The 25,767-nt window shown below is 34.5% G+C and overlaps 14 non-coding genes across 14 annotated transcripts; all 14 read right to left on the bottom strand.

Annotated features, from left to right (window-relative positions):
* Window positions 1-518: 518 nt before the first annotated feature.
* On the bottom strand, window positions 519-604 carry TRNAR-UCU (transfer RNA arginine (anticodon UCU)). The gene is given in 2 exon segments: window positions 519-554; window positions 568-604. It is a non-coding gene; the product is annotated as a tRNA-Arg (tRNA).
* Window positions 605-2,088: 1,484 nt separating this feature from the next.
* TRNAR-UCU (transfer RNA arginine (anticodon UCU)) lies at window positions 2,089-2,174 on the bottom strand. Its single transcript is given in 2 exon segments — window positions 2,089-2,124; window positions 2,138-2,174. It is a non-coding gene; the product is annotated as a tRNA-Arg (tRNA).
* A 5,290-nt stretch (window positions 2,175-7,464) lies between these two features.
* Window positions 7,465-7,550, bottom strand: TRNAR-UCU (transfer RNA arginine (anticodon UCU)). The gene is given in 2 exon segments: window positions 7,465-7,500; window positions 7,514-7,550. It is a non-coding gene; the product is annotated as a tRNA-Arg (tRNA).
* A 1,465-nt stretch (window positions 7,551-9,015) lies between these two features.
* On the bottom strand, window positions 9,016-9,101 carry TRNAR-UCU (transfer RNA arginine (anticodon UCU)). Its single transcript is given in 2 exon segments — window positions 9,016-9,051; window positions 9,065-9,101. It is a non-coding gene; the product is annotated as a tRNA-Arg (tRNA).
* Window positions 9,102-10,584: 1,483 nt separating this feature from the next.
* On the bottom strand, window positions 10,585-10,670 carry TRNAR-UCU (transfer RNA arginine (anticodon UCU)). Its single transcript is given in 2 exon segments — window positions 10,585-10,620; window positions 10,634-10,670. It is a non-coding gene; the product is annotated as a tRNA-Arg (tRNA).
* Window positions 10,671-12,135: 1,465 nt separating this feature from the next.
* On the bottom strand, window positions 12,136-12,221 carry TRNAR-UCU (transfer RNA arginine (anticodon UCU)). Its single transcript is given in 2 exon segments — window positions 12,136-12,171; window positions 12,185-12,221. It is a non-coding gene; the product is annotated as a tRNA-Arg (tRNA).
* Window positions 12,222-13,705: 1,484 nt separating this feature from the next.
* On the bottom strand, window positions 13,706-13,791 carry TRNAR-UCU (transfer RNA arginine (anticodon UCU)). Its single transcript is given in 2 exon segments — window positions 13,706-13,741; window positions 13,755-13,791. It is a non-coding gene; the product is annotated as a tRNA-Arg (tRNA).
* Window positions 13,792-15,257: 1,466 nt separating this feature from the next.
* Window positions 15,258-15,343, bottom strand: TRNAR-UCU (transfer RNA arginine (anticodon UCU)). The gene is given in 2 exon segments: window positions 15,258-15,293; window positions 15,307-15,343. It is a non-coding gene; the product is annotated as a tRNA-Arg (tRNA).
* A 1,465-nt stretch (window positions 15,344-16,808) lies between these two features.
* TRNAR-UCU (transfer RNA arginine (anticodon UCU)) lies at window positions 16,809-16,894 on the bottom strand. Its single transcript is given in 2 exon segments — window positions 16,809-16,844; window positions 16,858-16,894. It is a non-coding gene; the product is annotated as a tRNA-Arg (tRNA).
* A 1,483-nt stretch (window positions 16,895-18,377) lies between these two features.
* TRNAR-UCU (transfer RNA arginine (anticodon UCU)) lies at window positions 18,378-18,463 on the bottom strand. The gene is given in 2 exon segments: window positions 18,378-18,413; window positions 18,427-18,463. It is a non-coding gene; the product is annotated as a tRNA-Arg (tRNA).
* Window positions 18,464-19,947: 1,484 nt separating this feature from the next.
* Window positions 19,948-20,033, bottom strand: TRNAR-UCU (transfer RNA arginine (anticodon UCU)). The gene is given in 2 exon segments: window positions 19,948-19,983; window positions 19,997-20,033. It is a non-coding gene; the product is annotated as a tRNA-Arg (tRNA).
* A 1,465-nt stretch (window positions 20,034-21,498) lies between these two features.
* TRNAR-UCU (transfer RNA arginine (anticodon UCU)) lies at window positions 21,499-21,584 on the bottom strand. Its single transcript is given in 2 exon segments — window positions 21,499-21,534; window positions 21,548-21,584. It is a non-coding gene; the product is annotated as a tRNA-Arg (tRNA).
* A 1,483-nt stretch (window positions 21,585-23,067) lies between these two features.
* TRNAR-UCU (transfer RNA arginine (anticodon UCU)) lies at window positions 23,068-23,153 on the bottom strand. Its single transcript is given in 2 exon segments — window positions 23,068-23,103; window positions 23,117-23,153. It is a non-coding gene; the product is annotated as a tRNA-Arg (tRNA).
* A 1,465-nt stretch (window positions 23,154-24,618) lies between these two features.
* On the bottom strand, window positions 24,619-24,704 carry TRNAR-UCU (transfer RNA arginine (anticodon UCU)). The gene is given in 2 exon segments: window positions 24,619-24,654; window positions 24,668-24,704. It is a non-coding gene; the product is annotated as a tRNA-Arg (tRNA).
* Between the last annotated feature and the right edge of the window lie 1,063 nt (window positions 24,705-25,767).

Below are 25,767 nucleotides of genomic sequence, written 5' to 3'. Positions count from 1 at the left end.
TTTCCTTTGTTTTGACTAATATCCTTCCCAAACCAGTGTCCCATTAGCGTGCAACGAAACTGATGTTCCAAGCCATTTTTCTCGGATTAAGTTTCTGAGGCTCAGTGGCTAATTTCAGCTCTCCAAAAATTACCTACTTACATGAATTCAGTGATCTCGTTAGCGAAGCAGAAAGTGTTTATGAGGACAAGGCAGCTGATATCACTCTGTTCTCATCTTTAAACTTGTTTTGCCACTTTTTAGCCAAAGAATGTCCACGTTTTGCATAATGACCTAAAATTCATAACAAAAAAAACATATCATCAATCTATGGATGGACTGGAGTATGCTTGTGCCAAATTTGCATTTTGTTAAGTTATAGTTGAAAAATAGGGTCAAGGAGCCTTCAGTATCTGCTCTTTCTACGTTCTTTGACAAGTTCAAACCTAAATACGACTTCTAATTTTCTTTTTTTTTCCTTTTTCATATTTCCAACAACAACTGAGACAAAGTATAAATGTCACACAAACTTCAAAATACGACTCTGGTGGGACTCGAACCCACAACCTTTGAATCACATCAGTTCCCTAGAAGTCCAATGCGCTATCCATTGCGCCACAGAGCCACAAGTCTTTTACTTGAAGTAGGTGTTTTGTCAAATCTAGACACTCAACATTTTCCTGATGACTGGTAACAGAAAGATTTCTTTTCTTTTTGCAATTTTACTTTTGTTTTCCTATTTGTAAAGTTAAAACTGATCAGAAAGAAAAAGCATATAATGTAAAAGAGAAAGATCTATTTAATAATAAAACTCATTACATGCACTTTTTTAGTCTTATATGCCAGGAGTTAATTTTAAATTACTAACAGAGTTCCCTGTTGGTAAAGTGTGGGACAGTAATGTATGCAAGACTACAAAAGGGGTTCCTTTGGTTGGTTTCTAACTCTCAAGCTTTGATCTTTTTTACTTTCTACATCTTCAATGCAGTAGCCACTGAGCCTCAGAAACGTAATCCGAGAAAAATGGCTTGGAACATCAGTTTCGTTGCACGCTAATGGGACACTGGTTTGGGAAGGATATTAGTCAAAACAAAGGAAATAATTTTAGCCATATGATAAGACTATCAGAGAACATTTGTTTTAGTCCAAATTAATGCTGGTAAATTTTCTGGAGTGCTCCTGTAGATATCCTGACTTTAGCAGTCAGCTATGCTTTTCTTTAGAAGTTTTTCCTTTCCTCATTTTTTCCTTTTACAGTTTTTCTAAAAATATCTAGGACTGTACATTAATGGCCAAAAGTTTTCAGACTGATACAAAATTTGGCTTTCACAAAGTTTACTGCTTCAGATTTTATAGTGGTAATTTGTGTTAACTCTAGATTATTATGAAAAGAGATCAGATGATTTGTCCAAAATTGTAAACTAATTTCTTACCATAAAAATAAACTTAATCACAAAAAACTAATTTCCGCTGAATTTCAGCTCTCCAAAAATTACCTACTTACATGAATTCAGTGATCTCGTTAGCGAAGCAGAAAGTGTTTATGAAGACAAGGCAGCTGATATCACTCTGTTCTCATCTTTAAACTTGTTTTGCCACTTTTTAGCCAAAGAATGTCCACGTTTTGCATAATGACCTAAAATTCATAACAAAAAAACATATCATCAATCTATGGATGGACTGGAGTATGATTGTGCCAAATTTGCATTTTGTTAAGTTATAGTTGAAAAATAAGCCAAAAATATCTAGAAACCCCAAATCCAGACAGTAGAAATCGTAAAGAAATATCTTATAAACACATAAAAAATCAACTTTTAAAAAGGTTCAAATTAAAAAAAGAACTTGGGACTACTGAAAACAGGACATAGAACACCAAACACTAGACCAAAAATATGCAATAATGAATTGTGCCCTATCTGCTATCCTTTGGGTCAATGAGCCTTCAGTATCTGCTCTTTCTACGTTCTTTGACAAGTTCAAACCTAAATACGACTTCTAATTTTCTCTAAACATTAATATGAAGCCCAGATCTGATACCTTAACTTTTCCTTTTTCATATTTCCAACAACAACTGAGACAAAGTATAAATGTCACACAAACTTCAAAATACGACTCTGGTGGGACTCGAACCCACAACCTTTGAATCACATCAGTTCCCTAGAAGTCCAATGCGCTATCCATTGCGCCACAGAGCCACAAGTAACATAGTAACATAGTTAGTAAGGCCGAAAAAAGACATTTGTCCATCCAGTTCAGCCTATATTCCATCATAATAAATACCCAGATCTACGTCCTTCTACAGAACCTAATAATTGTATGATACAATATTGTTCTGCTCCAGGAAGACATCCAGGCCTCTCTTGAACCCCTCGACTGAGTTCGCCATCACCACCTCCTCAGGCAAGCAATTCCAGATTCTCACTGCCCTAACAGTAAAGAATCCTCTTCTATGTTGGTGGAAAAACCTTCTCTCCTCCAGACGCAAAGAATGCCCCCTTGTGCCCGTCACCTTCCTTGGTATAAACAGATCCTCAGCGAGATATTTGTATTGTCCCCTTATATACTTATACATGGTTATTAGATCGCCCCTCAGTCGTCTTTTTTCTAGACTAAATAATCCTAATTTCGCTAATCTATCTGGGTATTGTAGTTCTCCCATCCCCTTTATTAATTTTGTTGCCCTCCTTTGTACTCTCTCTAGTTCCATTATATCCTTCCTGAGCACCGGTGCCCAAAACTGGACACAGTACTCCATGTGCGGTCTAACTAGGGATTTGTACAGAGGCAGTATAATGCTCTCATCATGTGTATCCAGACCTCTTTTAATGCACCCCATGATCCTGTTTGCCTTGGCAGCTGCTGCCTGGCACTGGCTGCTCCAGGTAAGTTTATCATTAACTAGGATCCCCAAGTCCTTCTCCCTGTCAGATTTACCCAGTGGTTTCCCGTTCAGTGTGTAATGGTGATATTGATTCCCTCTTCCCATGTGTATAACCTTACATTTATCATTGTTAAACCTCATCTGCCACCTTTCAGCCCAAGTTTCCAACTTATCCAGATCCATCTGTAGCAGAATACTATCGTCTCTTGTATTAACTGCTTTACATAGTTTTGTATCATCTGCAAATATCGATATTTTACTGTGTAAACCTTCTACCAGATCATTAATGAATATGTTGAAGAGAACAGGTCCCAATACTGACCCCTGCGGTACCCCACGGGTCACAGCGACCCAGTTAGAGACTATACCATTTATAACCACCCTCTGCTTTCTATCACTAAGCCAGTTACTAACCCATTTACACACATTTTCCCCCAGACCAAGCATTCTCATTTTGTGTAGCAACCTCTTGTGCGGCACGGTATCAAACGCTTTGGAAAAATCGAGATATACCACGTCCAATGACTCACCGTGGTCCAGTCTATAGCTTACCTCTTCATAAAAACTGATTAGATTGGTTTGACAGGAGCGATTTCTCATAAACCCATGCTGATATGGAGTTAAACAGTTATTCTCATTGAGATAATCCAGAATAACATCCCTCAGAAACCCTTCAAATATTTTACCAACAATAGAGGTTAGACTTACTGGCCTATAATTTCCAGGTTCACTTTTAGAGCCCTTTTTGAATATTGGCACCACATTTGCTATGCGCCAGTCCTGCGGAACAGACCCTGTCGCTATAGAGTCACTAAAAATAAGAAATAATGGTTTATCTATTACATTACTTAGTTCTCTTAGTACTCGTGGGTGTATGCCATCCGGACCCGGAGATTTATCTATTTTAATCTTATTTAGCTGGTTTCGCACCTCTTCTTGGGTTAGATTGGTGACCCTTAATATAGGGTTTTCATTGTTTCTTGGGATTTCACCTAGCATTTCATTTTCCACCGTGAATACCGTGGAGAAAAAGGTGTTTAATATGTTAGCTTTTTCCTCGTCATCTACAACCATTCTTTCCTCACTATTTTTTAAGGGGCCTACATTTTCAGTTTTTATTCTTTTACTATTGATATAGTTGAAGAACAGTTTGGGATTAGTTTTACTCTCCTTAGCAATGTGCTTCTCTGTTTCCTTTTTGGCAGCTTTAATTAGTTTTTTAGATAAAGTATTTTTCTCCCTATAGTTTTTTAGAGCTTCAATGGTGCCATCCTGCTTTAGTAGTGCAAATGCTTTCTTTTTACTGTTAATTGCCTGTCTTACTTCTTTGTTTAGCCACATTGGGTTTTTCCTATTTCTAGTCCTTTTATTCCCACAAGGTATAAACCGCTTACACTGCCTATTTAGGATGTTCTTAAACATTTCCCATTTATTATCTGTATTCTCATTTCTGAGGATATTGTCCCAGTCTACCAGATTAAGGGCATCTCTAAGCTGTTCAAACTTTGCCTTCCTAAAGTTCAATGTTTTTGTGACTCCCTGACAAGTCCCCCTAGTGAAAGACAGGTGAAACTGCACAATATTGTGGTCGCTATTTCCTAAATGCCCAACCACCTGCAGATTTGTTATTCTGTCAGGTCTATTAGATAGTATTAGGTCTAAAAGTGCTGCTCCTCTGGTTGGATTCTGCACCAATTGTGAAAGATAATTTTTCTTGGTTATTAGCAGAAACCTGTTGCCTTTATGGGTTTCACAGGTTTCTGTTTCCCAGTTAATATCCGGGTAGTTAAAGTCCCCCATAACCAGGACCTCATTATGGGTTGCAGCTTCATCTATCTGCTTTAGAAGTAGACTTTCCATGCTTTCTGTTATATTTGGGGGTTTGTAACAGACCCCAATGAGAATTTTGTTACCATTTTTCCCTCCATGAATTTCAACCCATATGGACTCGACATCCTCATTCCCTTCGCTAATATCCTCCCTTAAAGTGGACTTTAGACAAGACTTTACATAGAGACAAACCCCTCCTCCTCTCCGATTTTTACGATCCTTTCTAAACAGACTGTAACCCTGTAAGTTAACTGCCCAGTCATAGCTTTCATCTAACCATGTCTCGGTTATTCCCACTATGTCAAAGTTACCTGTAGATATTTCTGCTTCTAGTTCTTCCATCTTGTTTGTCAGGCTTCTGGCGTTTGCGAGCATGCAGTTTAGAGGATTTTGTTTTGTTCCAATCTCCTCACTGTGGATTGTTTTAGAAATGTTCTTATCTCCCTTCTGAGTATGTTTTCCTGGGTCGTCTTTGTTCGAGTCTAATGTTTTTCTTCCCGTCCCCTCTTCTTCTAGTTTAACGCCCTCCTGATGAGTGTAGCGAGTCTTCTGGCGAATGTGTGTTTCCCAGGTTTGTTGAGGTGTAGTCCGTCTCTGGCGAGGAGTCCATCATACCAGTAATTCACACCGTGGTCCAGGAATCCAAATCCTTGTTGTCTGCACCATCGTCTTAGCCAGTTGTTTGCATCAAGGATCCTGTTCCATCTCCTGGTGCCATGCCCGTCTACTGGAAGGATAGAAGAAAAAACTACCTGTGCATCCAGTTCTTTTACTTTCTTCCCCAACTCTTCAAAGTCCTTGCAGATTGTCGGTAGGTCCTTCCTTGCCGTGTCATTGGTGCCAACATGTATCAGAAGAAATGGGTGGACGTCCTTGGAGCTGAAGAGCTTTGGTATCCTATCGGTCACATCCTTGATCATCGCACCTGGAAGGCAGCATACTTCTCTTGCAGTTATGTCCGGTCTGCAGATGGCTGCTTCGGTGCCTCTCAGTAGTGAGTCTCCCACCACCACCACTCTTCGTTGCTTCTTGGCTGTACTTTTTGCTGTCACTTGTTGCTGTGTGCCCTTTTCTTTTTTGCTTGCTGGTATTGCTTCATTCTTAGGTGTGCCATCTTCATCCTCTACAAAGATTTGATATCGGTTCTTCAGTTGTGTGGTTGGTGATTTCTCCATGGTCTTCTTGCTTCTTTTGGTCACATGCTTCCACTCATCTGCTTTTGGAGGTGCTCTGACACTTTTTGCACCTTCTGTGACCAGTAGAGATGCTTCTGTTCTGTCTAGAAAGTCTTCATTCTCTTTGATGAGTTTCAAGTCTTTTACTTGAAGTAGGTGTTTTGTCAAATCTAGACACTCAACATTTTCCTGATGACTGGTAACAGAAAGATTTCTTTTCTTTTTGCAATTTTACTCTTGTTTTCCTATTTGTAAAGTTAAAACTGATCAGAAAGAAAAAGCATATAATGTAAAAGAGAAAGATCTATTTCATAATAAAACTCATTACATGCACTTTTTTAGTCTTATATGCCAGGAGTTAATTTTAAATTACTAACAGAGTTCCCTGTTGGTAAAGTGTGGGACAATAATGTATGCAAGACTACAAAAGGGGTTCCTTTGGTTGGTTTCTAACTCTCAAGCTTTGATCTTTTTTACTTTCTACATCTTCAATGCAGTAGCCACTGAGCCTCAGAAACTTAATCCGAGAAAAATGGCTTGGAACATCAGTTTCGTTGCACGCTAATGGGACACTGGTTTGGGAAGGATATTAGTCAAAACAAAGGAAATAATTTTAGCCATATGATAAGACTATCAGAGAACATTTGTTTTAGTCCAAATTAATTCTGGTAAATTTTCTGGAGTGCTCCTGTAGATATCCTGACTTTAGCAGTCAGCTACGCTTTTCTTTAGAAGTTTTTCCTTTCCTCATTATTTCCTTTTACAGTTTTTCTAAAAATATCTAAGACTGTACATTAATGGCCAAAAGTTTTCAGACTGATACAAAATTTGGCTTTCACAAAGTTTACTGCTTCAGATTTTATAGTGGTAATTTGTGTTAAGTCTAGATTATTATGAAAAGAGATCAGATGATTTGTCCAAAATTATAAACTAATTTCTTACCATAAAAATAAACTTAATCACAAAAAACTAATTTCTGCTGAATTTCAGCTCTCCAAAAATTACCTACTTACATGAATTCAGTGATCTCGTTAGCGAAGCAGAAAGTGTTTATGAGGACAAGGCAGCTGATATCACTCTGTTCTCATCTTTAAACTTGTTTTGCCACTTTTTAGCCAAAGAATGTCCACGTTTTGCATAATGACCTAAAATTCATAACAAAAAAACATATCATCAATCTATGGATGGACTGGAGTATGCTTGTGCCAAATTTGCATTTTGTTAAGTTATAGTTGAAAAATAAGCCAAAAATATCTAGAAACCCCAAATCCAGACAGTAGAGATCGTAAAGAAATATCTTATAAACACATAAAAAATCAACTTTTAAAAAGGTTCAAATTAAAAAAAGAACTTGGGACTACTGAAAACAGGACATAGAACACCAAACACTAGACCAAAAATATGCAATAATGAATTGTGCCCTATCTGCTATCCTTTGGGTCAATGAGCCTTCAGTATCTGCTCTTTCTACATTCTTTGACAAGTTCAAACCTAAATACGACTTCTAATTTTCTCTAAACATTAATACTTTTTTTTTCCTTTTTCATATTTCCAACAACAACTGAGACAAAGTATAAATGTCACACAAACTTCAAAATACGACTCTGGTGGGACTCGAACCCACAACCTTTGAATCACATCAGTTCCCTAGAAGTCCAATGCGGTATCCATTGCGCCACAGAGCCACAAGTCTTTTACTTGAAGTAGGTGTTTTGTCAAATCTAGACACTCAACATTTTCCTGATGACTGGTAACAGAAAGATTTCTTTTCTTTTTGCAATTTTACTTTTGTTTTCCTATTTGTAAAGTTAAAACTGATCAGAAAGAAAAAGCATATAATGTAAAAGAGAAAGATCTATTTAATAATAAAACTCATTACATGCACTTTTTTAGTCTTATATGCCAGGAGTTAATTTTAAATTACTAACAGAGTTCCCTGTTGGTAAAGTGTGGGACAGTAATGTATGCAAGACTACAAAAGGGGTTCCTTTGGTTGGTTTCTAACTCTCAAGCTTTGATCTTTTTTACTTTCTACATCTTCAATGCAGTAGCCACTGAGCCTCAGAAACTTAATCCGAGAAAAATGGCTTGGAACATCAGTTTCGTTGCACGCTAATGGGACACTGGTTTGGGAAGGATATTAGTCAAAACAAAGGAAATAATTTTAGCCATATGATAAGACTATCAGAGAACATTTGTTTTAGTCCAAATTAATGCTGGTAAATTTTCTGGAGTGCTCCTGTAGATATCCTGACTTTAGCAGTCAGCTATGCTTTTCTTTAGAAGTTTTTCCTTTCCTCATTTTTTCCTTTTACAGTTTTTCTAAAAATATCTAGGACTGTACATTAATGGCTAAAAGTTTTCAGACTGATACAAAATTTGGCTTTTACAAAGTTTACTGCTTCAGATTTTATAGTGGTAATTTGTGTTAACTCTAGATTATTATGAAAAGAGATCAGATGATTTGTCCAAAATTGTAAACTAATTTCTTACCATAAAAATAAACTTAATCACAAAAAACTAATTTCCGCTGAATTTCAGATCTCCAAAAATTACCTACTTACATGAATTCAGTGATCTCGTTAGCGAAGCAGAAAGTGTTTATGAGGACAAGGCAGCTGATATCACTCTGTTCTCATCTTTAAACTTGTTTTGCCACTTTTTAGCCAAAGAATGTCCACGTTTTGCATAATGACCTAAAATTCATAACAAAAAAACATATCATCAATCTATGGATGGACTGGAGTATGATTGTGCCAAATTTGCATTTTGTTAAGTTATAGTTGAAAAATAAGCCAAAAATATCTAGAAACCCCAAATCCAGACAGTAGAAATCGTAAAGAAATATCTTATAAACACATAAAAAATCAACTTTTAAAAAGGTTCAAATTAAAAAAAGAACTTGGGACTACTGAAAACAGGACATAGAACACCAAACACTAGACCAAAAATATGCAATAATGAATTCTGCCCTATCTGCTATCCTTTGGGTCAATGAGCCTTCAGTATCTGCTCTTTCTACATTCTTTGACAAGTTCAAACCTAAATACGACTTCTAATTTTCTCTAAACATTAATACTTTTTTTTTCCTTTTTCATATTTCCAACAACAACTGAGACAAAGTATAAATGTCACACAAACTTCAAAATACGACTCTGGTGGGACTCGAACCCACAACCTTTGAATCACATCAGTTCCCTAGAAGTCCAATGCGCTATCCATTGCGCCACAGAGCCCAAGTCTTTTACTTGAAGTAGGTGTTTTGTCAAATCTAGACAATCAACATTTTCCTGATGACTGGTAACAGAAAGATTTCTTTTCTCTTTGCAATTTTACTTTTGTTTTCCTATTTGTAAAGTTAAAACTGATCAGAAAGAAAAAGCATATAATGTAAAAGAGAAAGATCTATTTCATAATAAAACTCATTACATGCACTTTTTTAGTCTTATATGCCAGGAGTTAATTTTAAATTATTAACAGAGTTCCCTGTTGGTAAAGTGTGGGACAGTAATGTATGCAAGACTACAAAAGGGGTTCCTTTGGTTGGTTTCTAACTCTCAAGCTTTGATCTTTTTTACTTTCTACATCTTCAATGCAGTAGCCACTGAGCCTCAGAAACTTAATCCGAGAAAAATGGCTTGGAACATCAGTTTCGTTGCACGCTAATGGGACACTGGTTTGGGAACGATATTAGTCAAAACAAAGGAAATAATTTTAGCTATATGATAAGACTATCAGAGAACATTTGTTTTAGTCCAAATTAATGCTGGTAAATTTTCTGGAGTGCTCCTGTAGATATCCTGACTTTAGCAGTCAGCTATGCTTTTCTTTAGAAGTTTTTCCTTTCCTCATTTTTTCCTTTTACAGTTTTTCTAAAAATATCTAGGACTGTACATTAATGGCCAAAAGTTTTCAGACTGATACAAAATTTGGCTTTCACAAAGTTTACTGCTTCAGATTTTATAGTGGTAATTTGTGTTAACTCTAGATTATTATGAAAAGAGATCAGATGATTTGTCCAAAATTATAAACTAATTTCTTACCATAAAAATAAACTTAATCACAAAAAACTAATTTCCGCTGAATTTCAGCTCTCCAAAAATTACCTACTTACATGAATTCAGTGATCTCGTTAGCGAAGCAGAAAGTGTTTATGAGGACAAGGCAGCTGATATCACTCTGTTCTCATCTTTAAACTTGTTTTGCCACTTTTTAGCCAAAGAATGTCCACGTTTTGCATAATGACCTAAAATTCATAACAAAAAAACATATCATCAATCTATGGATGGACTGGAGTATGCTTGTGCCAAATTTGCATTTTGTTAAGTTATAGTTGAAAAATAAGCCAAAAATATCTAGAAACCCCAAATCCAGACAGTAGAGATCGTAAAGAAATATCTTATAAACACATACAAAATCAACTTTTAAAAAGGTTCAAATTAAAAAAAGAACTTGGGACTACTGAAAACAGGACATAGAACACCAAACACTAGACCAAAAATATGCAATAATGAATTGTGCCCTATCTGCTATCCTTTGGGTCGATGAGCCTTCAGTATCTGCTCTTTCTACGTTCTTTGACAAGTTCAAACCTAAATACGACTTCTAATTTTCTCTAAACATTAATATGAAGCCCAGATCTGATACCTTAACTTTTCCTTTTTCATATTTCCAACAACAACTGAGACAAAGTATAAATGTCACACAAACTTCAAAATACGACTCTGGTGGGACTCGAACCCACAACCTTTGAATCACATCAGTTCCCTAGAAGTCCAATGCGCTATCCATTGCGCCACAGAGCCACAAGTCTTTTACTTGAAGTAGGTGTTTTGTCAAATCTAGACACTCAACATTTTCCTGATGACTGGTAACAGAAATATTTCTTTTCTTTTTGCAATTTTACTCTTGTTTTCCTATTTGTAAAGTTAAAACTGATCAGAAAGAAAAAGCATATAATGTAAAAGAGAAAGATCTATTTCATAATAAAACTCATTACATGCACTTTTTTAGTCTTATATGCCAGGAGTTAATTTTAAATTACTAACAGAGTTCCCTGTTGGTAAAGTGTGGGACAATAATGTATGCAAGACTACAAAAGGGGTTCCTTTGGTTGGTTTCTAACTCTCAAGCTTTGATCTTTTTTACTTTCTACATCTTCAATGCAGTAGCCACTGAGCCTCAGAAACTTAATCCGAGAAAAATGGCTTGGAACATCAGTTTCGTTGCACGCTAATGGGACACTGGTTTGGGAAGGATATTAGTCAAAACAAAGGAAATAATTTTAGCCATATGATAAGACTATCAGAGAACATTTGTTTTAGTCCAAATTAATGCTGGTAAATTTTCTGGAGTGCTCCTGTAGATATCCTGACTTTAGCAGTCAGCTATGCTTTTCTTTAGAAGTTTTTCCTTTCCTCATTATTTCCTTTTACAGTTTTTCTAAAAATATCTAAGACTGTACATTAATGGCCAAAAGTTTTCAGACTGATACAAAATTTGGCTTTCACAAAGTTTACTGCTTCAGATTTTATAGTGGTAATTTGTGTTAAGTCTAGATTATTATGAAAAGAGATCAGATGATTTGTCCAAAATTATAAACTAATTTCTTACCATAAAAATAAACTTAATCACAAAAAACTAATTTCTGCTGAATTTCAGCTCTCCAAAAATTTCCTACTTACATGAATTCAGTGATCTCGTTAGCGAAGCAGAAAGTGTTTATGAGGACAAGGCAGCTGATATCACTCTGTTCTCATCTTTAAACTTGTTTTGCCACTTTTTAGCCAAAGAATGTCCACGTTTTGCATAATGACCTAAAATTCATAACAAAAAAACATATCATCAATCTATGGATGGACTGGAGTATGCTTGTGCCAAATTTGCATTTTGTTAAGTTATAGTTGAAAAATAAGCCAAAAATATCTAGAAACCCCAAATCCAGACAGTAGAGATCGTAAAGAAATATCTTATAAACACATAAAAAATCAACTTTTAAAAAGGTTCAAATTAAAAAAAGAACTTGGGACTACTGAAAACAGGACATAGAACACCAAACACTAGACCAAAAATATGCAATAATGAATTCTGCCCTATCTGCTATCCTTTGGGTCAATGAGCCTTCAGTATCTGCTCTTTCTACATTCTTTGACAAGTTCAAACCTAAATACGACTTCTAATTTTCTCTAAACATTAATACTTTTTTTTTCCTTTTTCATATTTCCAACAACAACTGAGACAAAGTATAAATGTCACACAAACTTCAAAATACGACTCTGGTGGGACTCGAACCCACAACCTTTGAATCACATCAGTTCCCTAGAAGTCCAATGCGCTATCCATTGCGCCACAGAGCCACAAGTCTTTTACTTGAAGTAGGTGTTTTGTCAAATCTAGACACTCAACATTTTCCTGATGACTGGTAACAGAAAGATTTCTTTTCTTTTTGCAATTTTACTTTTGTTTTCCTATTTGTAAAGTTAAAACTGATCAGAAAGAAAAAGCATATAATGTAAAAGAGAAAGATCTATTTAATAATAAAACTCATTACATGCACTTTTTTAGTCTTATATGCCAGGAGTTAATTTTAAATTACTAACAGAGTTCCCTGTTGGTAAAGTGTGGGACAGTAATGTATGCAAGACTACAAAAGGGGTTCCTTTGGTTGGTTTCTAACTCTCAAGCTTTGATCTTTTTTACTTTCTACATCTTCAATGCAGTAGCCACTGAGCCTCAGAAACGTAATCCGAGAAAAATGGCTTGGAACATCAGTTTCGTTGCACGCTAATGGGACACTGGTTTGGGAAGGATATTAGTCAAAACAAAGGAAATAATTTTAGCCATATGATAAGACTATCAGAGAACATTTGTTTTAGTCCAAATTAATGCTGGTAAATTTTCTGGAGTGCTCCTGTAGATATCCTGACTTTAGCAGTCAGCTATGCTTTTCTTTAGAAGTTTTTCCTTTCCTCATTTTTTCCTTTTACAGTTTTTCTAAAAATATCTAGGACTGTACATTAATGGCCAAAAGTTTTCAGACTGATACAAAATTTGGCTTTCACAAAGTTTACTGCTTCAGATTTTATAGTGGTAATTTGTGTTAACTCTAGATTATTATGAAAAGAGATCAGATGATTTGTCCAAAATTGTAAACTAATTTCTTACCATAAAAATAAACTTAATCACAAAAAACTAATTTCCGCTGAATTTCAGATCTCCAAAAATTACCTACTTACATGAATTCAGTGATCTCGTTAGCGAAGCAGAAAGTGTTTATGAGGACAAGGCAGCTGATATCACTCTGTTCTCATCTTTAAACTTGTTTTGCCACTTTTTAGCCAAAGAATGTCCACGTTTTGCATAATGACCTAAAATTCATAACAAAAAAACATATCATCAATCTATGGATGGACTGGAGTATGCTTGTGCCAAATTTGCATTTTGTTAAGTTATAGTTGAAAAATAAGCCAAAAATATCTAGAAACCCCAAATCCAGACAGTAGAGATCGTAAAGAAATATCTTATAAACACATACAAAATCAACTTTTAAAAAGGTTCAAATTAAAAAAAGAACTTGGGACTACTGAAAACAGGACATAGAACACCAAACACTAGACCAAAAATATGCAATAATGAATTGTGCCCTATCTGCTATCCTTTGGGTCGATGAGCCTTCAGTATCTGCTCTTTCTACGTTCTTTGACAAGTTCAAACCTAAATACGACTTCTAATTTTCTCTAAACATTAATATGAAGCCCAGATCTGATACCTTAACTTTTCCTTTTTCATATTTCCAACAACAACTGAGACAAAGTATAAATGTCACACAAACTTCAAAATACGACTCTGGTGGGACTCGAACCCACAACCTTTGAATCACATCAGTTCCCTAGAAGTCCAATGCGCTATCCATTGCGCCACAGAGCCACAAGTCTTTTACTTGAAGTAGGTGTTTTGTCAAATCTAGACACTCAACATTTTCCTGATGACTGGCAACAGAAATATTTCTTTTCTTTTTGCAATTTTACTCTTGTTTTCCTATTTGTAAAGTTAAAACTGATCAGAAAGAAAAAGCATATAATGTAAAAGAGAAAGATCTATTTCATAATAAAACTCATTACATGCACTTTTTTAGTCTTATATGCCAGGAGTTAATTTTAAATTACTAACAGAGTTCCCTGTTGGTAAAGTGTGGGACAATAATGTATGCAAGACTACAAAAGGGGTTCCTTTGGTTGGTTTCTAACTCTCAAGCTTTGATCTTTTTTACTTTCTACATCTTCAATGCAGTAGCCACTGAGCCTCAGAAACTTAATCCGAGAAAAATGGCTTGGAACATCAGTTTCGTTGCACGCTAATGGGACACTGGTTTGGGAAGGATATTAGTCAAAACAAAGGAAATAATTTTAGCTATATGATAAGACTATCAGAGAACATTTGTTTTAGTCCAAATTAATGCTGGTAAATTTTCTGGAGTGCTCCTGTAGATATCCTGACTTTAGCAGTCAGCTATGCTTTTCTTTAGAAGTTTTTCCTTTCCTCATTTTTTCCTTTTACAGTTTTTCTAAAAATATCTAGGACTGTACATTAATGGCCAAAAGTTTTCAGACTGATACAAAATTTGGCTTTCACAAAGTTTACTGCTTCAGATTTTATAGTGGTAATTTGTGTTAAGTCTAGATTATTATGAAAAGAGATCAGATGATTTGTCCAAAATTATAAACTAATTTCTTACCATAAAAATAAACTTAATCACAAAAAACTAATTTCTGCTGAATTTCAGCTCTCCAAAAATTACCTACTTACATGAATTCAGTGATCTCGTTAGCGAAGCAGAAAGTGTTTATGAGGACAAGGCAGCTGATATCACTCTGTTCTTATCTTTAAACTTGTTTTGCCACTTTTTAGTCAAAGAATGTCCACGTTTTGCATAATGACCTAAAATTCATAACAAAAAAACATATCATCAATCTATGGATGGACTGGAGTATGCTTGTGCCAAATTTGCATTTTGTTAAGTTATAGTTGAAAAATAAGCCAAAAATATCTAGAAACCCCAAATCCAGACAGTAGAGATCGTAAAGAAATATCTTATAAACACATAAAAAATCAACTTTTAAAAAGGTTCAAATTAAAAAAAGAACTTGGGACTACTGAAAACAGGACATAGAACACCAAACACTAGACCAAAAATATGCAATAATGAATTGTGCCCTATCTGCTATCCTTTGGGTCAATGAGCCTTCAGTATCTGCTCTTTCTACATTCTTTGACAAGTTCAAACCTAAATACGACTTCTAATTTTCTCTAAACATTAATACTTTTTTTTTTCCTTTTTCATATTTCCAACAACAACTGAGACAAAGTATAAATGTCACACAAACTTCAAAATACGACTCTGGTGGGACTCGAACCCACAACCTTTGAATCACATCAGTTCCCTAGAAGTCCAATGCGCTATCCATTGCGCCACAGAGCCACAAGTCTTTTACTTGAAGTAGGTGTTTTGTCAAATCTAGACACTCAACATTTTCCTGATGACTGGTAACAGAAAGATTTCTTTTCTTTTTGCAATTTTACTTTTGTTTTCCTATTTGTAAAGTTAAAACTGATCAGAAAGAAAAAGCATATAATGTAAAAGAGAAAGATCTATTTAATAATAAAACTCATTACATGCACTTTTTTAGTCTTATATGCCAGGAGTTAATTTTAAATTACTAACAGAGTTCCCTGTTGGTAAAGTGTGGGACAGTAATGTATGCAAGACTACAAAAGGGGTTCCTTTGGTTGGTTTCTAACTCTCAAGCTTTGATCTTTTTTACTTTCTACATCTTCAATGCAGTAGCCACTGAGCCTCAGAAACGTAATCCGAGAAAAATGGCTTGGAACATCAGTTTCGTTGCACGCTAATGGGACACTGGTTTGGGAAGGATATTAGTCAAAACAAAGGAAATAATTTTAGCCATATGATAAGACTATCAGAGAACATTTGTTTTAGTCCAAATTAATGCTGGTAAATTTTCTGGAGTGCTCCTGTAGATATCCTGACTTTAGCAGTCAGCTATGCTTTTCTTTAGAAGTTTTTCCTTTCCTCATTTTTTCCTTTTACAGTTTTTCTAAAAATATCTAGGACTGTACATTAATGGCCAAAAGTTTTCAGACTGATACAAAATTTGGCTTTCACAAAGTTTACTGCTTCAGCTTTTATAGTGGTAATTTGTGTTAACTCTAGATTATTATGAAAAGAGATCAGATGATTTGTCCAAAATTGTAAACTAATTTCTTACCATAAAAATAAACTTAATCACAAAAAACTAATTTCCGCTGAATTTCAGATCTCCAAAAATTACCTACTTACATGAATTCAGTGATCTCGTTAGCGAAGCAGAAAGTGTTTATGAGGACAAGGCAGCTGATATCACTCTGTTCTCATCTTTAAACTTGTTTTGCCACTTTTTAGCCAAAGAATGTCCACGTTTTGCATAATGACCTAAAATTCATAACAAAAAAACATATCATCAATCTATGGATGGACTGGAGTATGATTGTGCCAAATTTGCATTTTGTTAAGTTATAGTTGAAAAATAAGCCAAAAATATCTAGAAACCCCAAATCCAGACAGTAGAAATCGTAAAGAAATATCTTATAAACACATAAAAAATCAACTTTTAAAAAGGTTCAAATTAAAAAAAGAACTTGGGACTACTGAAAACAGGACATAGAACACCAAACACTAGACCAAAAATATGCAATAATGAATTGTGCCCTATCTGCTATCCTTTGGGTCAATGAGCCTTCAGTATCTGCTCTTTCTACATTCTTTGACAAGTTCAAACCTAAATACGACTTCTAATTTTCTCTAAACATTAATACTTTTTTTTTCCTTTTTCATATTTCCAACAACAACTGAGACAAAGTATAAATGTCACACAAACTTCAAACTACGACTCTGGTGGGACTCGAACCCACAACCTTTGAATCACATCAGTTCCCTAGAAGTCCAATGCGCTATCCATTGCGCCACAGAGCCCAAGTCTTTTACTTGAAGTAGGTGTTTTGTCAAATCTAGACACTCAACATTTTCCAGATGACTGGTAACAGAAAGATTTCTTTTCTCTTTGCAATTTTACTTTTGTTTTCCTATTTGTAAAGTTAAAACTGATCAGAAAGAAAAAGCATATAATGTAAAAGAGAAAGATCTATTTCATAATAAAACTCATTACATGCACTTTTTTAGTCTTATATGCCAGGAGTTAATTTTAAATTATTAACAGAGTTCCCTGTTGGTAAAGTGTGGGACAATAATGTATGCAAGACTACAAAAGGGGTTCCTTTGGTTGGTTTCTAACTCTCAAGCTTTGATCTTTTTTACTTTCTACATCTTCAATGCAGTAGCCACTGAGCCTCAGAAACTTAATCCGAGAAAAATGGCTTGGAACATCAGTTTCGTTGCACGCTAATGGGACACTGGTTTGGGAAGGATATTAGTCAAAACAAAGGAAATAATTTTAGCTATATGATAAGACTATCAGAGAACATTTGTTTTAGTCCAAATTAATGCTAGTAAATTTTCTGGAGTGCTCCTGTAGATATCCTGACTTTAGCAGTCAGCTATGCTTTTCTTTAGAAGTTTTTCCTTTCCTCATTTTTTCCTTTTACAGTTTTTCTAAAAATATCTAGGACTGTACATTAATGGCCAAAAATTTTCAGACTGATACAAAATTTGGCTTTCACAAAGTTTACTGCTTCAGATTTTATAGTGGTAATTTGTGTTAACTCTAGATTATTATGAAAAGAGATCAGATGATTTGTCCAAAATTATAAACTAATTTCTTACCATAAAAATAAACTTAATAACAAAAAACTAATTTCCGCTGAATTTCAGCTCTCCAAAAATTACCTACTTACATGAATTCAGTGATCTCGTTAGCGAAGCAGAAAGTGTTTATGAGGACAAGGCAGCTGATATCACTCTGTTCTCATCTTTAAACTTGTTTTGCCACTTTTTAGCCAAAGAATGTCCACGTTTTGCATAATGACCTAAAATTCATAACAAAAAAACATATCATCAATCTATGGATGGACTGGAGTATGCTTGTGCCAAATTTGCATTTTGTTAAGTTATAGTTGAAAAATAAGCCAAAAATATCTAGAAACCCCAAATCCAGACAGTAGAGATCGTAAAGAAATATCTTATAAACACATACAAAATCAACTTTTAAAAAGGTTCAAATTAAAAAAAGAACTTGGGACTACTGAAAACAGGACATAGAACACCAAACACTAGACCAAAAATATGCAATAATGAATTGTGCCCTATCTGCTATCCTTTGGGTCGATGAGCCTTCAGTATCTGCTCTTTCTACGTTCTTTGACAAGTTCAAACCTAAATACGACTTCTAATTTTCTCTAAACATTAATATGAAGCCCAGATCTGATACCTTAACTTTTCCTTTTTCATATTTCCAACAACAACTGAGACAAAGTATAAATGTCACACAAACTTCAAAATACGACTCTGGTGGGACTCGAACCCACAACCTTTGAATCACATCAGTTCCCTAGAAGTCCAATGCGCTATCCATTGCGCCACAGAGCCACAAGTCTTTTACTTGAAGTAGGTGTTTTGTCAAATCTAGACACTCAACATTTTCCTGATGACTGGTAACAGAAAGATTTCTTTTCTTTTTGCAATTTTACTCTTGTTTTCCTATTTGTAAAGTTAAAACTGATCAGAAAGAAAAAGCATATAATGTAAAAGAGAAAGATCTATTTCATAATAAAACTCATTACATGCACTTTTTTAGTCTTATATGCCAGGAGTTAATTTTAAATTATTAACAGAGTTCCCTGTTGGTAAAGTGTGGGACAATAATGTATGCAAGACTACAAAAGGGGTTCCTTTGGTTGGTTTCTAACTCTCAAGCTTTGATCTTTTTTACTTTCTACATCTTCAATGCAGTAGCCACTGAGCCTCAGAAACTTAATCCGAGAAAAATGGCTTGGAACATCAGTTTCGTTGCACGCTAATGGGACACTGGTTTGGGAAGGATATTAGTCAAAACAAAGGAAATAATTTTAGCTATATGATAAGACTATCAGAGAACATTTGTTTTAGTCCAAATTAATGCTGGTAAATTTTCTGGAGTGCTCCTGTAGATATCCTGACTTTAGCAGTCAGCTATGCTTTTCTTTAGAAGTTTTTCCTTTCCTCATTTTTTCCTTTTACAGTTTTTCTAAAAATATCTAGGACTGTACATTAATGGCCAAAAATTTTCAGACTGATACAAAATTTGGCTTTCACAAAGTTTACTGCTTCAGATTTTATAGTGGTAATTTGTGTTAACTCTAGATTATTATGAAAAGAGATCAGATGATTTGTCCAAAATTATAAACTAATTTCTTACCATAAAAATATACTTAATCACAAAAAACTAATTTCCGCTGAATTTCAGCTCTCCAAAAATTACCTACTTACATGAATTCAGTGATCTCGTTAGCGAAGCAGAAAGTGTTTATGAGGACAAGGCAGCTGATATCACTCTGTTCTCATCTTTAAACTTGTTTTGCCACTTTTTAGCCAAAGAATGTCCACGTTTTGCATAATGACCTAAAATTCATAACAAAAAAACATATCATCAATCTATGGATGGACTGGAGTATGCTTGTGCCAAATTTGCATTTTGTTAAGTTATAGTTGAAAAATAAGCCAAAAATATCTAGAAACCCCAAATCCAGACAGTAGAGATCGTAAAGAAATATCTTATAAACACATACAAAATCAACTTTTAAAAAGGTTCAAATTAAAAAAAGAACTTGGGACTACTGAAAACAGGACATAGAACACCAAACACTAGACCAAAAATATGCAATAATGAATTGTGCCCTATCTGCTATCCTTTGGGTCGATGAGCCTTCAGTATCTGCTCTTTCTACGTTCTTTGACAAGTTCAAACCTAAATACGACTTCTAATTTTCTCTAAACATTAATATGAAGCCCAGATCTGATACCTTAACTTTTCCTTTTTCATATTTCCAACAACAACTGAGACAAAGTATAAATGTCACACAAACTTCAAAATACGACTCTGGTGGGACTCGAACCCACAACCTTTGAATCACATCAGTTCCCTAGAAGTCCAATGCGCTATCCATTGCGCCACAGAGCCACAAGTCTTTTACTTGAAGTAGGTGTTTTGTCAAATCTAGACACTCAACATTTTCCTGATGACTGGTAACAGAAAGATTTCTTTTCTTTTTGCAATTTTACTTTTGTTTTCCTATTTGTAAAGTTAAAACTGATCAGAAAGAAAAAGCATATAATGTAAAAGAGAAAGATCTATTTAATAATAAAACTCATTACATGCACTTTTTTAGTCTTATATGCCAGGAGTTAATTTTAAATTACTAACAGAGTTCCCTGTTGGTAAAGTGTGGGACAGTAATGTATGCAAGACTACAAAAGGGGTTCCTTTGGTTGGTTTCTAACTCTCAAGCTTTGATCTTTTTTACTTTCTACATCTTCAATGCAGTAGCCACTGAGCCTCAGAAACGTAATCCGAGAAAAATGGCTTGGAACATCAGTTTCGTTGCACGCTAATGGGACACTGGTTTGGGAAGGATATTAGTCAAAACAAAGGAAATAATTTTAGCCATATGATAAGACTATCAGAGAACATTTGTTTTAGTCCAAATTAATGCTGGTAAATTTTCTGGAGTGCTCCTGTAGATATCCTGACTTTAGCAGTCAGCTATGCTTTTCTTTAGAAGTTTTTCCTTTCCTCATTTTTTCCTTTTACAGTTTTTCTAAAAATATCTAGGACTGTACATTAATGGCCAAAAGTTTTCAGACTGATACAAAATTTGGCTTTCACAAAGTTTACTGCTTCAGATTTTATAGTGGTAATTTGTGTTAACTCTAGATTATTATGAAAAGAGATCAGATGATTTGTCCAAAATTGTAAACTAATTTCTTACCATAAAAATAAACTTAATCACAAAAAACTAATTTCCGCTGAATTTCAGATCTCCAAAAATTACCTACTTACATGAATTCAGTGATCTCGTTAGCGAAGCAGAAAGTGTTTATGAGGACAAGGCAGCTGATATCACTCTGTTCTCATCTTTAAACTTGTTTTGCCACTTTTTAGCCAAAGAATGTCCACGTTTTGCATAATGACCTAAAATTCATAACAAAAAAACATATCATCAATCTATGGATGGACTGGAGTATGATTGTGCCAAATTTGCATTTTGTTAAGTTATAGTTGAAAAATAAGCCAAAAATATCTAGAAACCCCAAATCCAGACAGTAGAAATCGTAAAGAAATATCTTATAAACACATAAAAAATCAACTTTTAAAAAGGTTCAAATTAAAAAAAGAACTTGGGACTACTGAAAACAGGACATAGAACACCAAACACTAGACCAAAAATATGCAATAATGAATTCTGCCCTATCTGCTATCCTTTGGGTCAATGAGCCTTCAGTATCTGCTCTTTCTACATTCTTTGACAAGTTCAAACCTAAATACGACTTCTAATTTTCTCTAAACATTAATACTTTTTTTTTCCTTTTTCATATTTCCAACAACAACTGAGACAAAGTATAAATGTCACACAAACTTCAAAATACGACTCTGGTGGGACTCGAACCCACAACCTTTGAATCACATCAGTTCCCTAGAAGTCCAATGCGCTATCCATTGCGCCACAGAGCCCAAGTCTTTTACTTGAAGTAGGTGTTTTGTCAAATCTAGACAATCAACATTTTCCTGATGACTGGTAACAGAAAGATTTCTTTTCTCTTTGCAATTTTACTTTTGTTTTCCTATTTGTAAAGTTAAAACTGATCAGAAAGAAAAAGCATATAATGTAAAAGAGAAAGATCTATTTCATAATAAAACTCATTACATGCACTTTTTTAGTCTTATATGCCAGGAGTTAATTTTAAATTATTAACAGAGTTCCCTGTTGGTAAAGTGTGGGACAGTAATGTATGCAAGACTACAAAAGGGGTTCCTTTGGTTGGTTTCTAACTCTCAAGCTTTGATCTTTTTTACTTTCTACATCTTCAATGCAGTAGCCACTGAGCCTCAGAAACTTAATCCGAGAAAAATGGCTTGGAACATCAGTTTCGTTGCACGCTAATGGGACACTGGTTTGGGAACGATATTAGTCAAAACAAAGGAAATAATTTTAGCTATATGATAAGACTATCAGAGAACATTTGTTTTAGTCCAAATTAATGCTGGTAAATTTTCTGGAGTGCTCCTGTAGATATCCTGACTTTAGCAGTCAGCTATGCTTTTCTTTAGAAGTTTTTCCTTTCCTCATTTTTTCCTTTTACAGTTTTTCTAAAAATATCTAGGACTGTACATTAATGGCCAAAAGTTTTCAGACTGATACAAAATTTGGCTTTCACAAAGTTTACTGCTTCAGATTTTATAGTGGTAATTTGTGTTAACTCTAGATTATTATGAAAAGAGATCAGATGATTTGTCCAAAATTATAAACTAATTTCTTACCATAAAAATAAACTTAATCACAAAAAACTAATTTCCGCTGAATTTCAGCTCTCCAAAAATTACCTACTTACATGAATTCAGTGATCTCGTTAGCGAAGCAGAAAGTGTTTATGAGGACAAGGCAGCTGATATCACTCTGTTCTCATCTTTAAACTTGTTTTGCCACTTTTTAGCCAAAGAATGTCCACGTTTTGCATAATGACCTAAAATTCATAACAAAAAAACATATCATCAATCTATGGATGGACTGGAGTATGCTTGTGCCAAATTTGCATTTTGTTAAGTTATAGTTGAAAAATAAGCCAAAAATATCTAGAAACCCCAAATCCAGACAGTAGAGATCGTAAAGAAATATCTTATAAACACATACAAAATCAACTTTTAAAAAGGTTCAAATTAAAAAAAGAACTTGGGACTACTGAAAACAGGACATAGAACACCAAACACTAGACCAAAAATATGCAATAATGAATTGTGCCCTATCTGCTATCCTTTGGGTCGATGAGCCTTCAGTATCTGCTCTTTCTACGTTCTTTGACAAGTTCAAACCTAAATACGACTTCTAATTTTCTCTAAACATTAATATGAAGCCCAGATCTGATACCTTAACTTTTCCTTTTTCATATTTCCAACAACAACTGAGACAAAGTATAAATGTCACACAAACTTCAAAATACGACTCTGGTGGGACTCGAACCCACAACCTTTGAATCACATCAGTTCCCTAGAAGTCCAATGCGCTATCCATTGCGCCACAGAGCCACAAGTCTTTTACTTGAAGTAGGTGTTTTGTCAAATCTAGACACTCAACATTTTCCTGATGACTGGTAACAGAAATATTTCTTTTCTTTTTGCAATTTTACTCTTGTTTTCCTATTTGTAAAGTTAAAACTGATCAGAAAGAAAAAGCATATAATGTAAAAGAGAAAGATCTATTTCATAATAAAACTCATTACATGCACTTTTTTAGTCTTATATGCCAGGAGTTAATTTTAAATTACTAACAGAGTTCCCTGTTGGTAAAGTGTGGGACAATAATGTATGCAAGACTACAAAAGGGGTTCCTTTGGTTGGTTTCTAACTCTCAAGCTTTGATCTTTTTTACTTTCTACATCTTCAATGCAGTAGCCACTGAGCCTCAGAAACTTAATCCGAGAAAAATGGCTTGGAACATCAGTTTCGTTGCACGCTAATGGGACACTGGTTTGGGAAGGATATTAGTCAAAACAAAGGAAATAATTTTAGCTATATGATAAGACTATCAGAGAACATTTGTTTTAGTCCAAATTAATGCTGGTAAATTTTCTGGAGTGCTCCTGTAGATATCCTGACTTTAGCAGTCAGCTATGCTTTTCTTTAGAAGTTTTTCCTTTCCTCATTTTTTCCTTTTACAGTTTTTCTAAAAATATCTAGGACTGTACATTAATGGCCAAAAGTTTTCAGACTGATACAAAATTTGGCTTTCACAAAGTTTACTGCTTCAGATTTTATAGTGGTAATTTGTGTTAAGTCTAGATTATTATGAAAAGAGATCAGATGATTTGTCCAAAATTATAAACTAATTTCTTACCATAAAAATAAACTTAATCACAAAAAACTAATTTCTGCTGAATTTCAGCTCTCCAAAAATTACCTACTTACATGAATTCAGTGATCTCGTTAGCGAAGCAGAAAGTGTTTATGAGGACAAGGCAGCTGATATCACTCTGTTCTTATCTTTAAACTTGTTTTGCCACTTTTTAGTCAAAGAATGTCCACGTTTTGCATAATGACCTAAAATTCATAACAAAAAAACATATCATCAATCTATGGATGGACTGGAGTATGCTTGTGCCAAATTTGCATTTTGTTAAGTTATAGTTGAAAAATAAGCCAAAAATATCTAGAAACCCCAAATCCAGACAGTAGAGATCGTAAAGAAATATCTTATAAACACATAAAAAATCAACTTTTAAAAAGGTTCAAATTAAAAAAAGAACTTGGGACTACTGAAAACAGGACATAGAACACCAAACACTAGACCAAAAATATGCAATAATGAATTGTGCCCTTTCTGCTATCCTTTGGGTCAATGAGCCTTCAGTATCTGCTCTTTCTACATTCTTTGACAAGTTCAAACCTAAATACGACTTCTAATTTTCTCTAAACATTAATACTTTTTTTTTCCTTTTTCATATTTCCAACAACAACTGAGACAAAGTATAAATGTCACACAAACTTCAAAATACGACTCTGGTGGGACTCGAACCCACAACCTTTGAATCACATCAGTTCCCTAGAAGTCCAATGCGCTATCCATTGCGCCACAGAGCCACAAGTCTTTTACTTGAAGTAGGTGTTTTGTCAAATCTAGACACTCAACATTTTCCTGATGACTGGTAACAGAAAGATTTCTTTTCTTTTTGCAATTTTACTTTTGTTTTCCTATTTGTAAAGTTAAAACTGATCAGAAAGAAAAAGCATATAATGTAAAAGAGAAAGATCTATTTAATAATAAAACTCATTACATGCACTTTTTTAGTCTTATATGCCAGGAGTTAATTTTAAATTACTAACAGAGTTCCCTGTTGGTAAAGTGTGGGACAGTAATGTATGCAAGACTACAAAAGGGGTTCCTTTGGTTGGTTTCTAACTCTCAAGCTTTGATCTTTTTTACTTTCTACATCTTCAATGCAGTAGCCACTGAGCCTCAGAAACGTAATCCGAGAAAAATGGCTTGGAACATCAGTTTCGTTGCACGCTAATGGGACACTGGTTTGGGAAGGATATTAGTCAAAACAAAGGAAATAATTTTAGCCATATGATAAGACTATCAGAGAACATTTGTTTTAGTCCAAATTAATGCTGGTAAATTTTCTGGAGTGCTCCTGTAGATATCCTGACTTTAGCAGTCAGCTATGCTTTTCTTTAGAAGTTTTTCCTTTCCTCATTTTTTCCTTTTACAGTTTTTCTAAAAATATCTAGGACTGTACATTAATGGCCAAAAGTTTTCAGACTGATACAAAATTTGGCTTTCACAAAGTTTACTGCTTCAGCTTTTATAGTGGTAATTTGTGTTAACTCTAGATTATTATGAAAAGAGATCAGATGATTTGTCCAAAATTGTAAACTAATTTCTTACCATAAAAATAAACTTAATCACAAAAAACTAATTTCCGCTGAATTTCAGATCTCCAAAAATTACCTACTTACATGAATTCAGTGATCTCGTTAGCGAAGCAGAAAGTGTTTATGAGGACAAGGCAGCTGATATCACTCTGTTCTCATCTTTAAACTTGTTTTGCCACTTTTTAGCCAAAGAATGTCCACGTTTTGCATAATGACCTAAAATTCATAACAAAAAAACATATCATCAATCTATGGATGGACTGGAGTA

The sequence above is a fragment of the Ranitomeya imitator genome, chromosome 1 (assembly GCF_032444005.1).
Source record: "Ranitomeya imitator isolate aRanImi1 chromosome 1, aRanImi1.pri, whole genome shotgun sequence".
Taxonomy (NCBI): Eukaryota; Metazoa; Chordata; class Amphibia; order Anura; family Dendrobatidae; genus Ranitomeya; species Ranitomeya imitator.
Note: the sequence above shows the minus strand (reverse complement) of the source record. Positions and strands in the feature narration are given on the sequence as shown.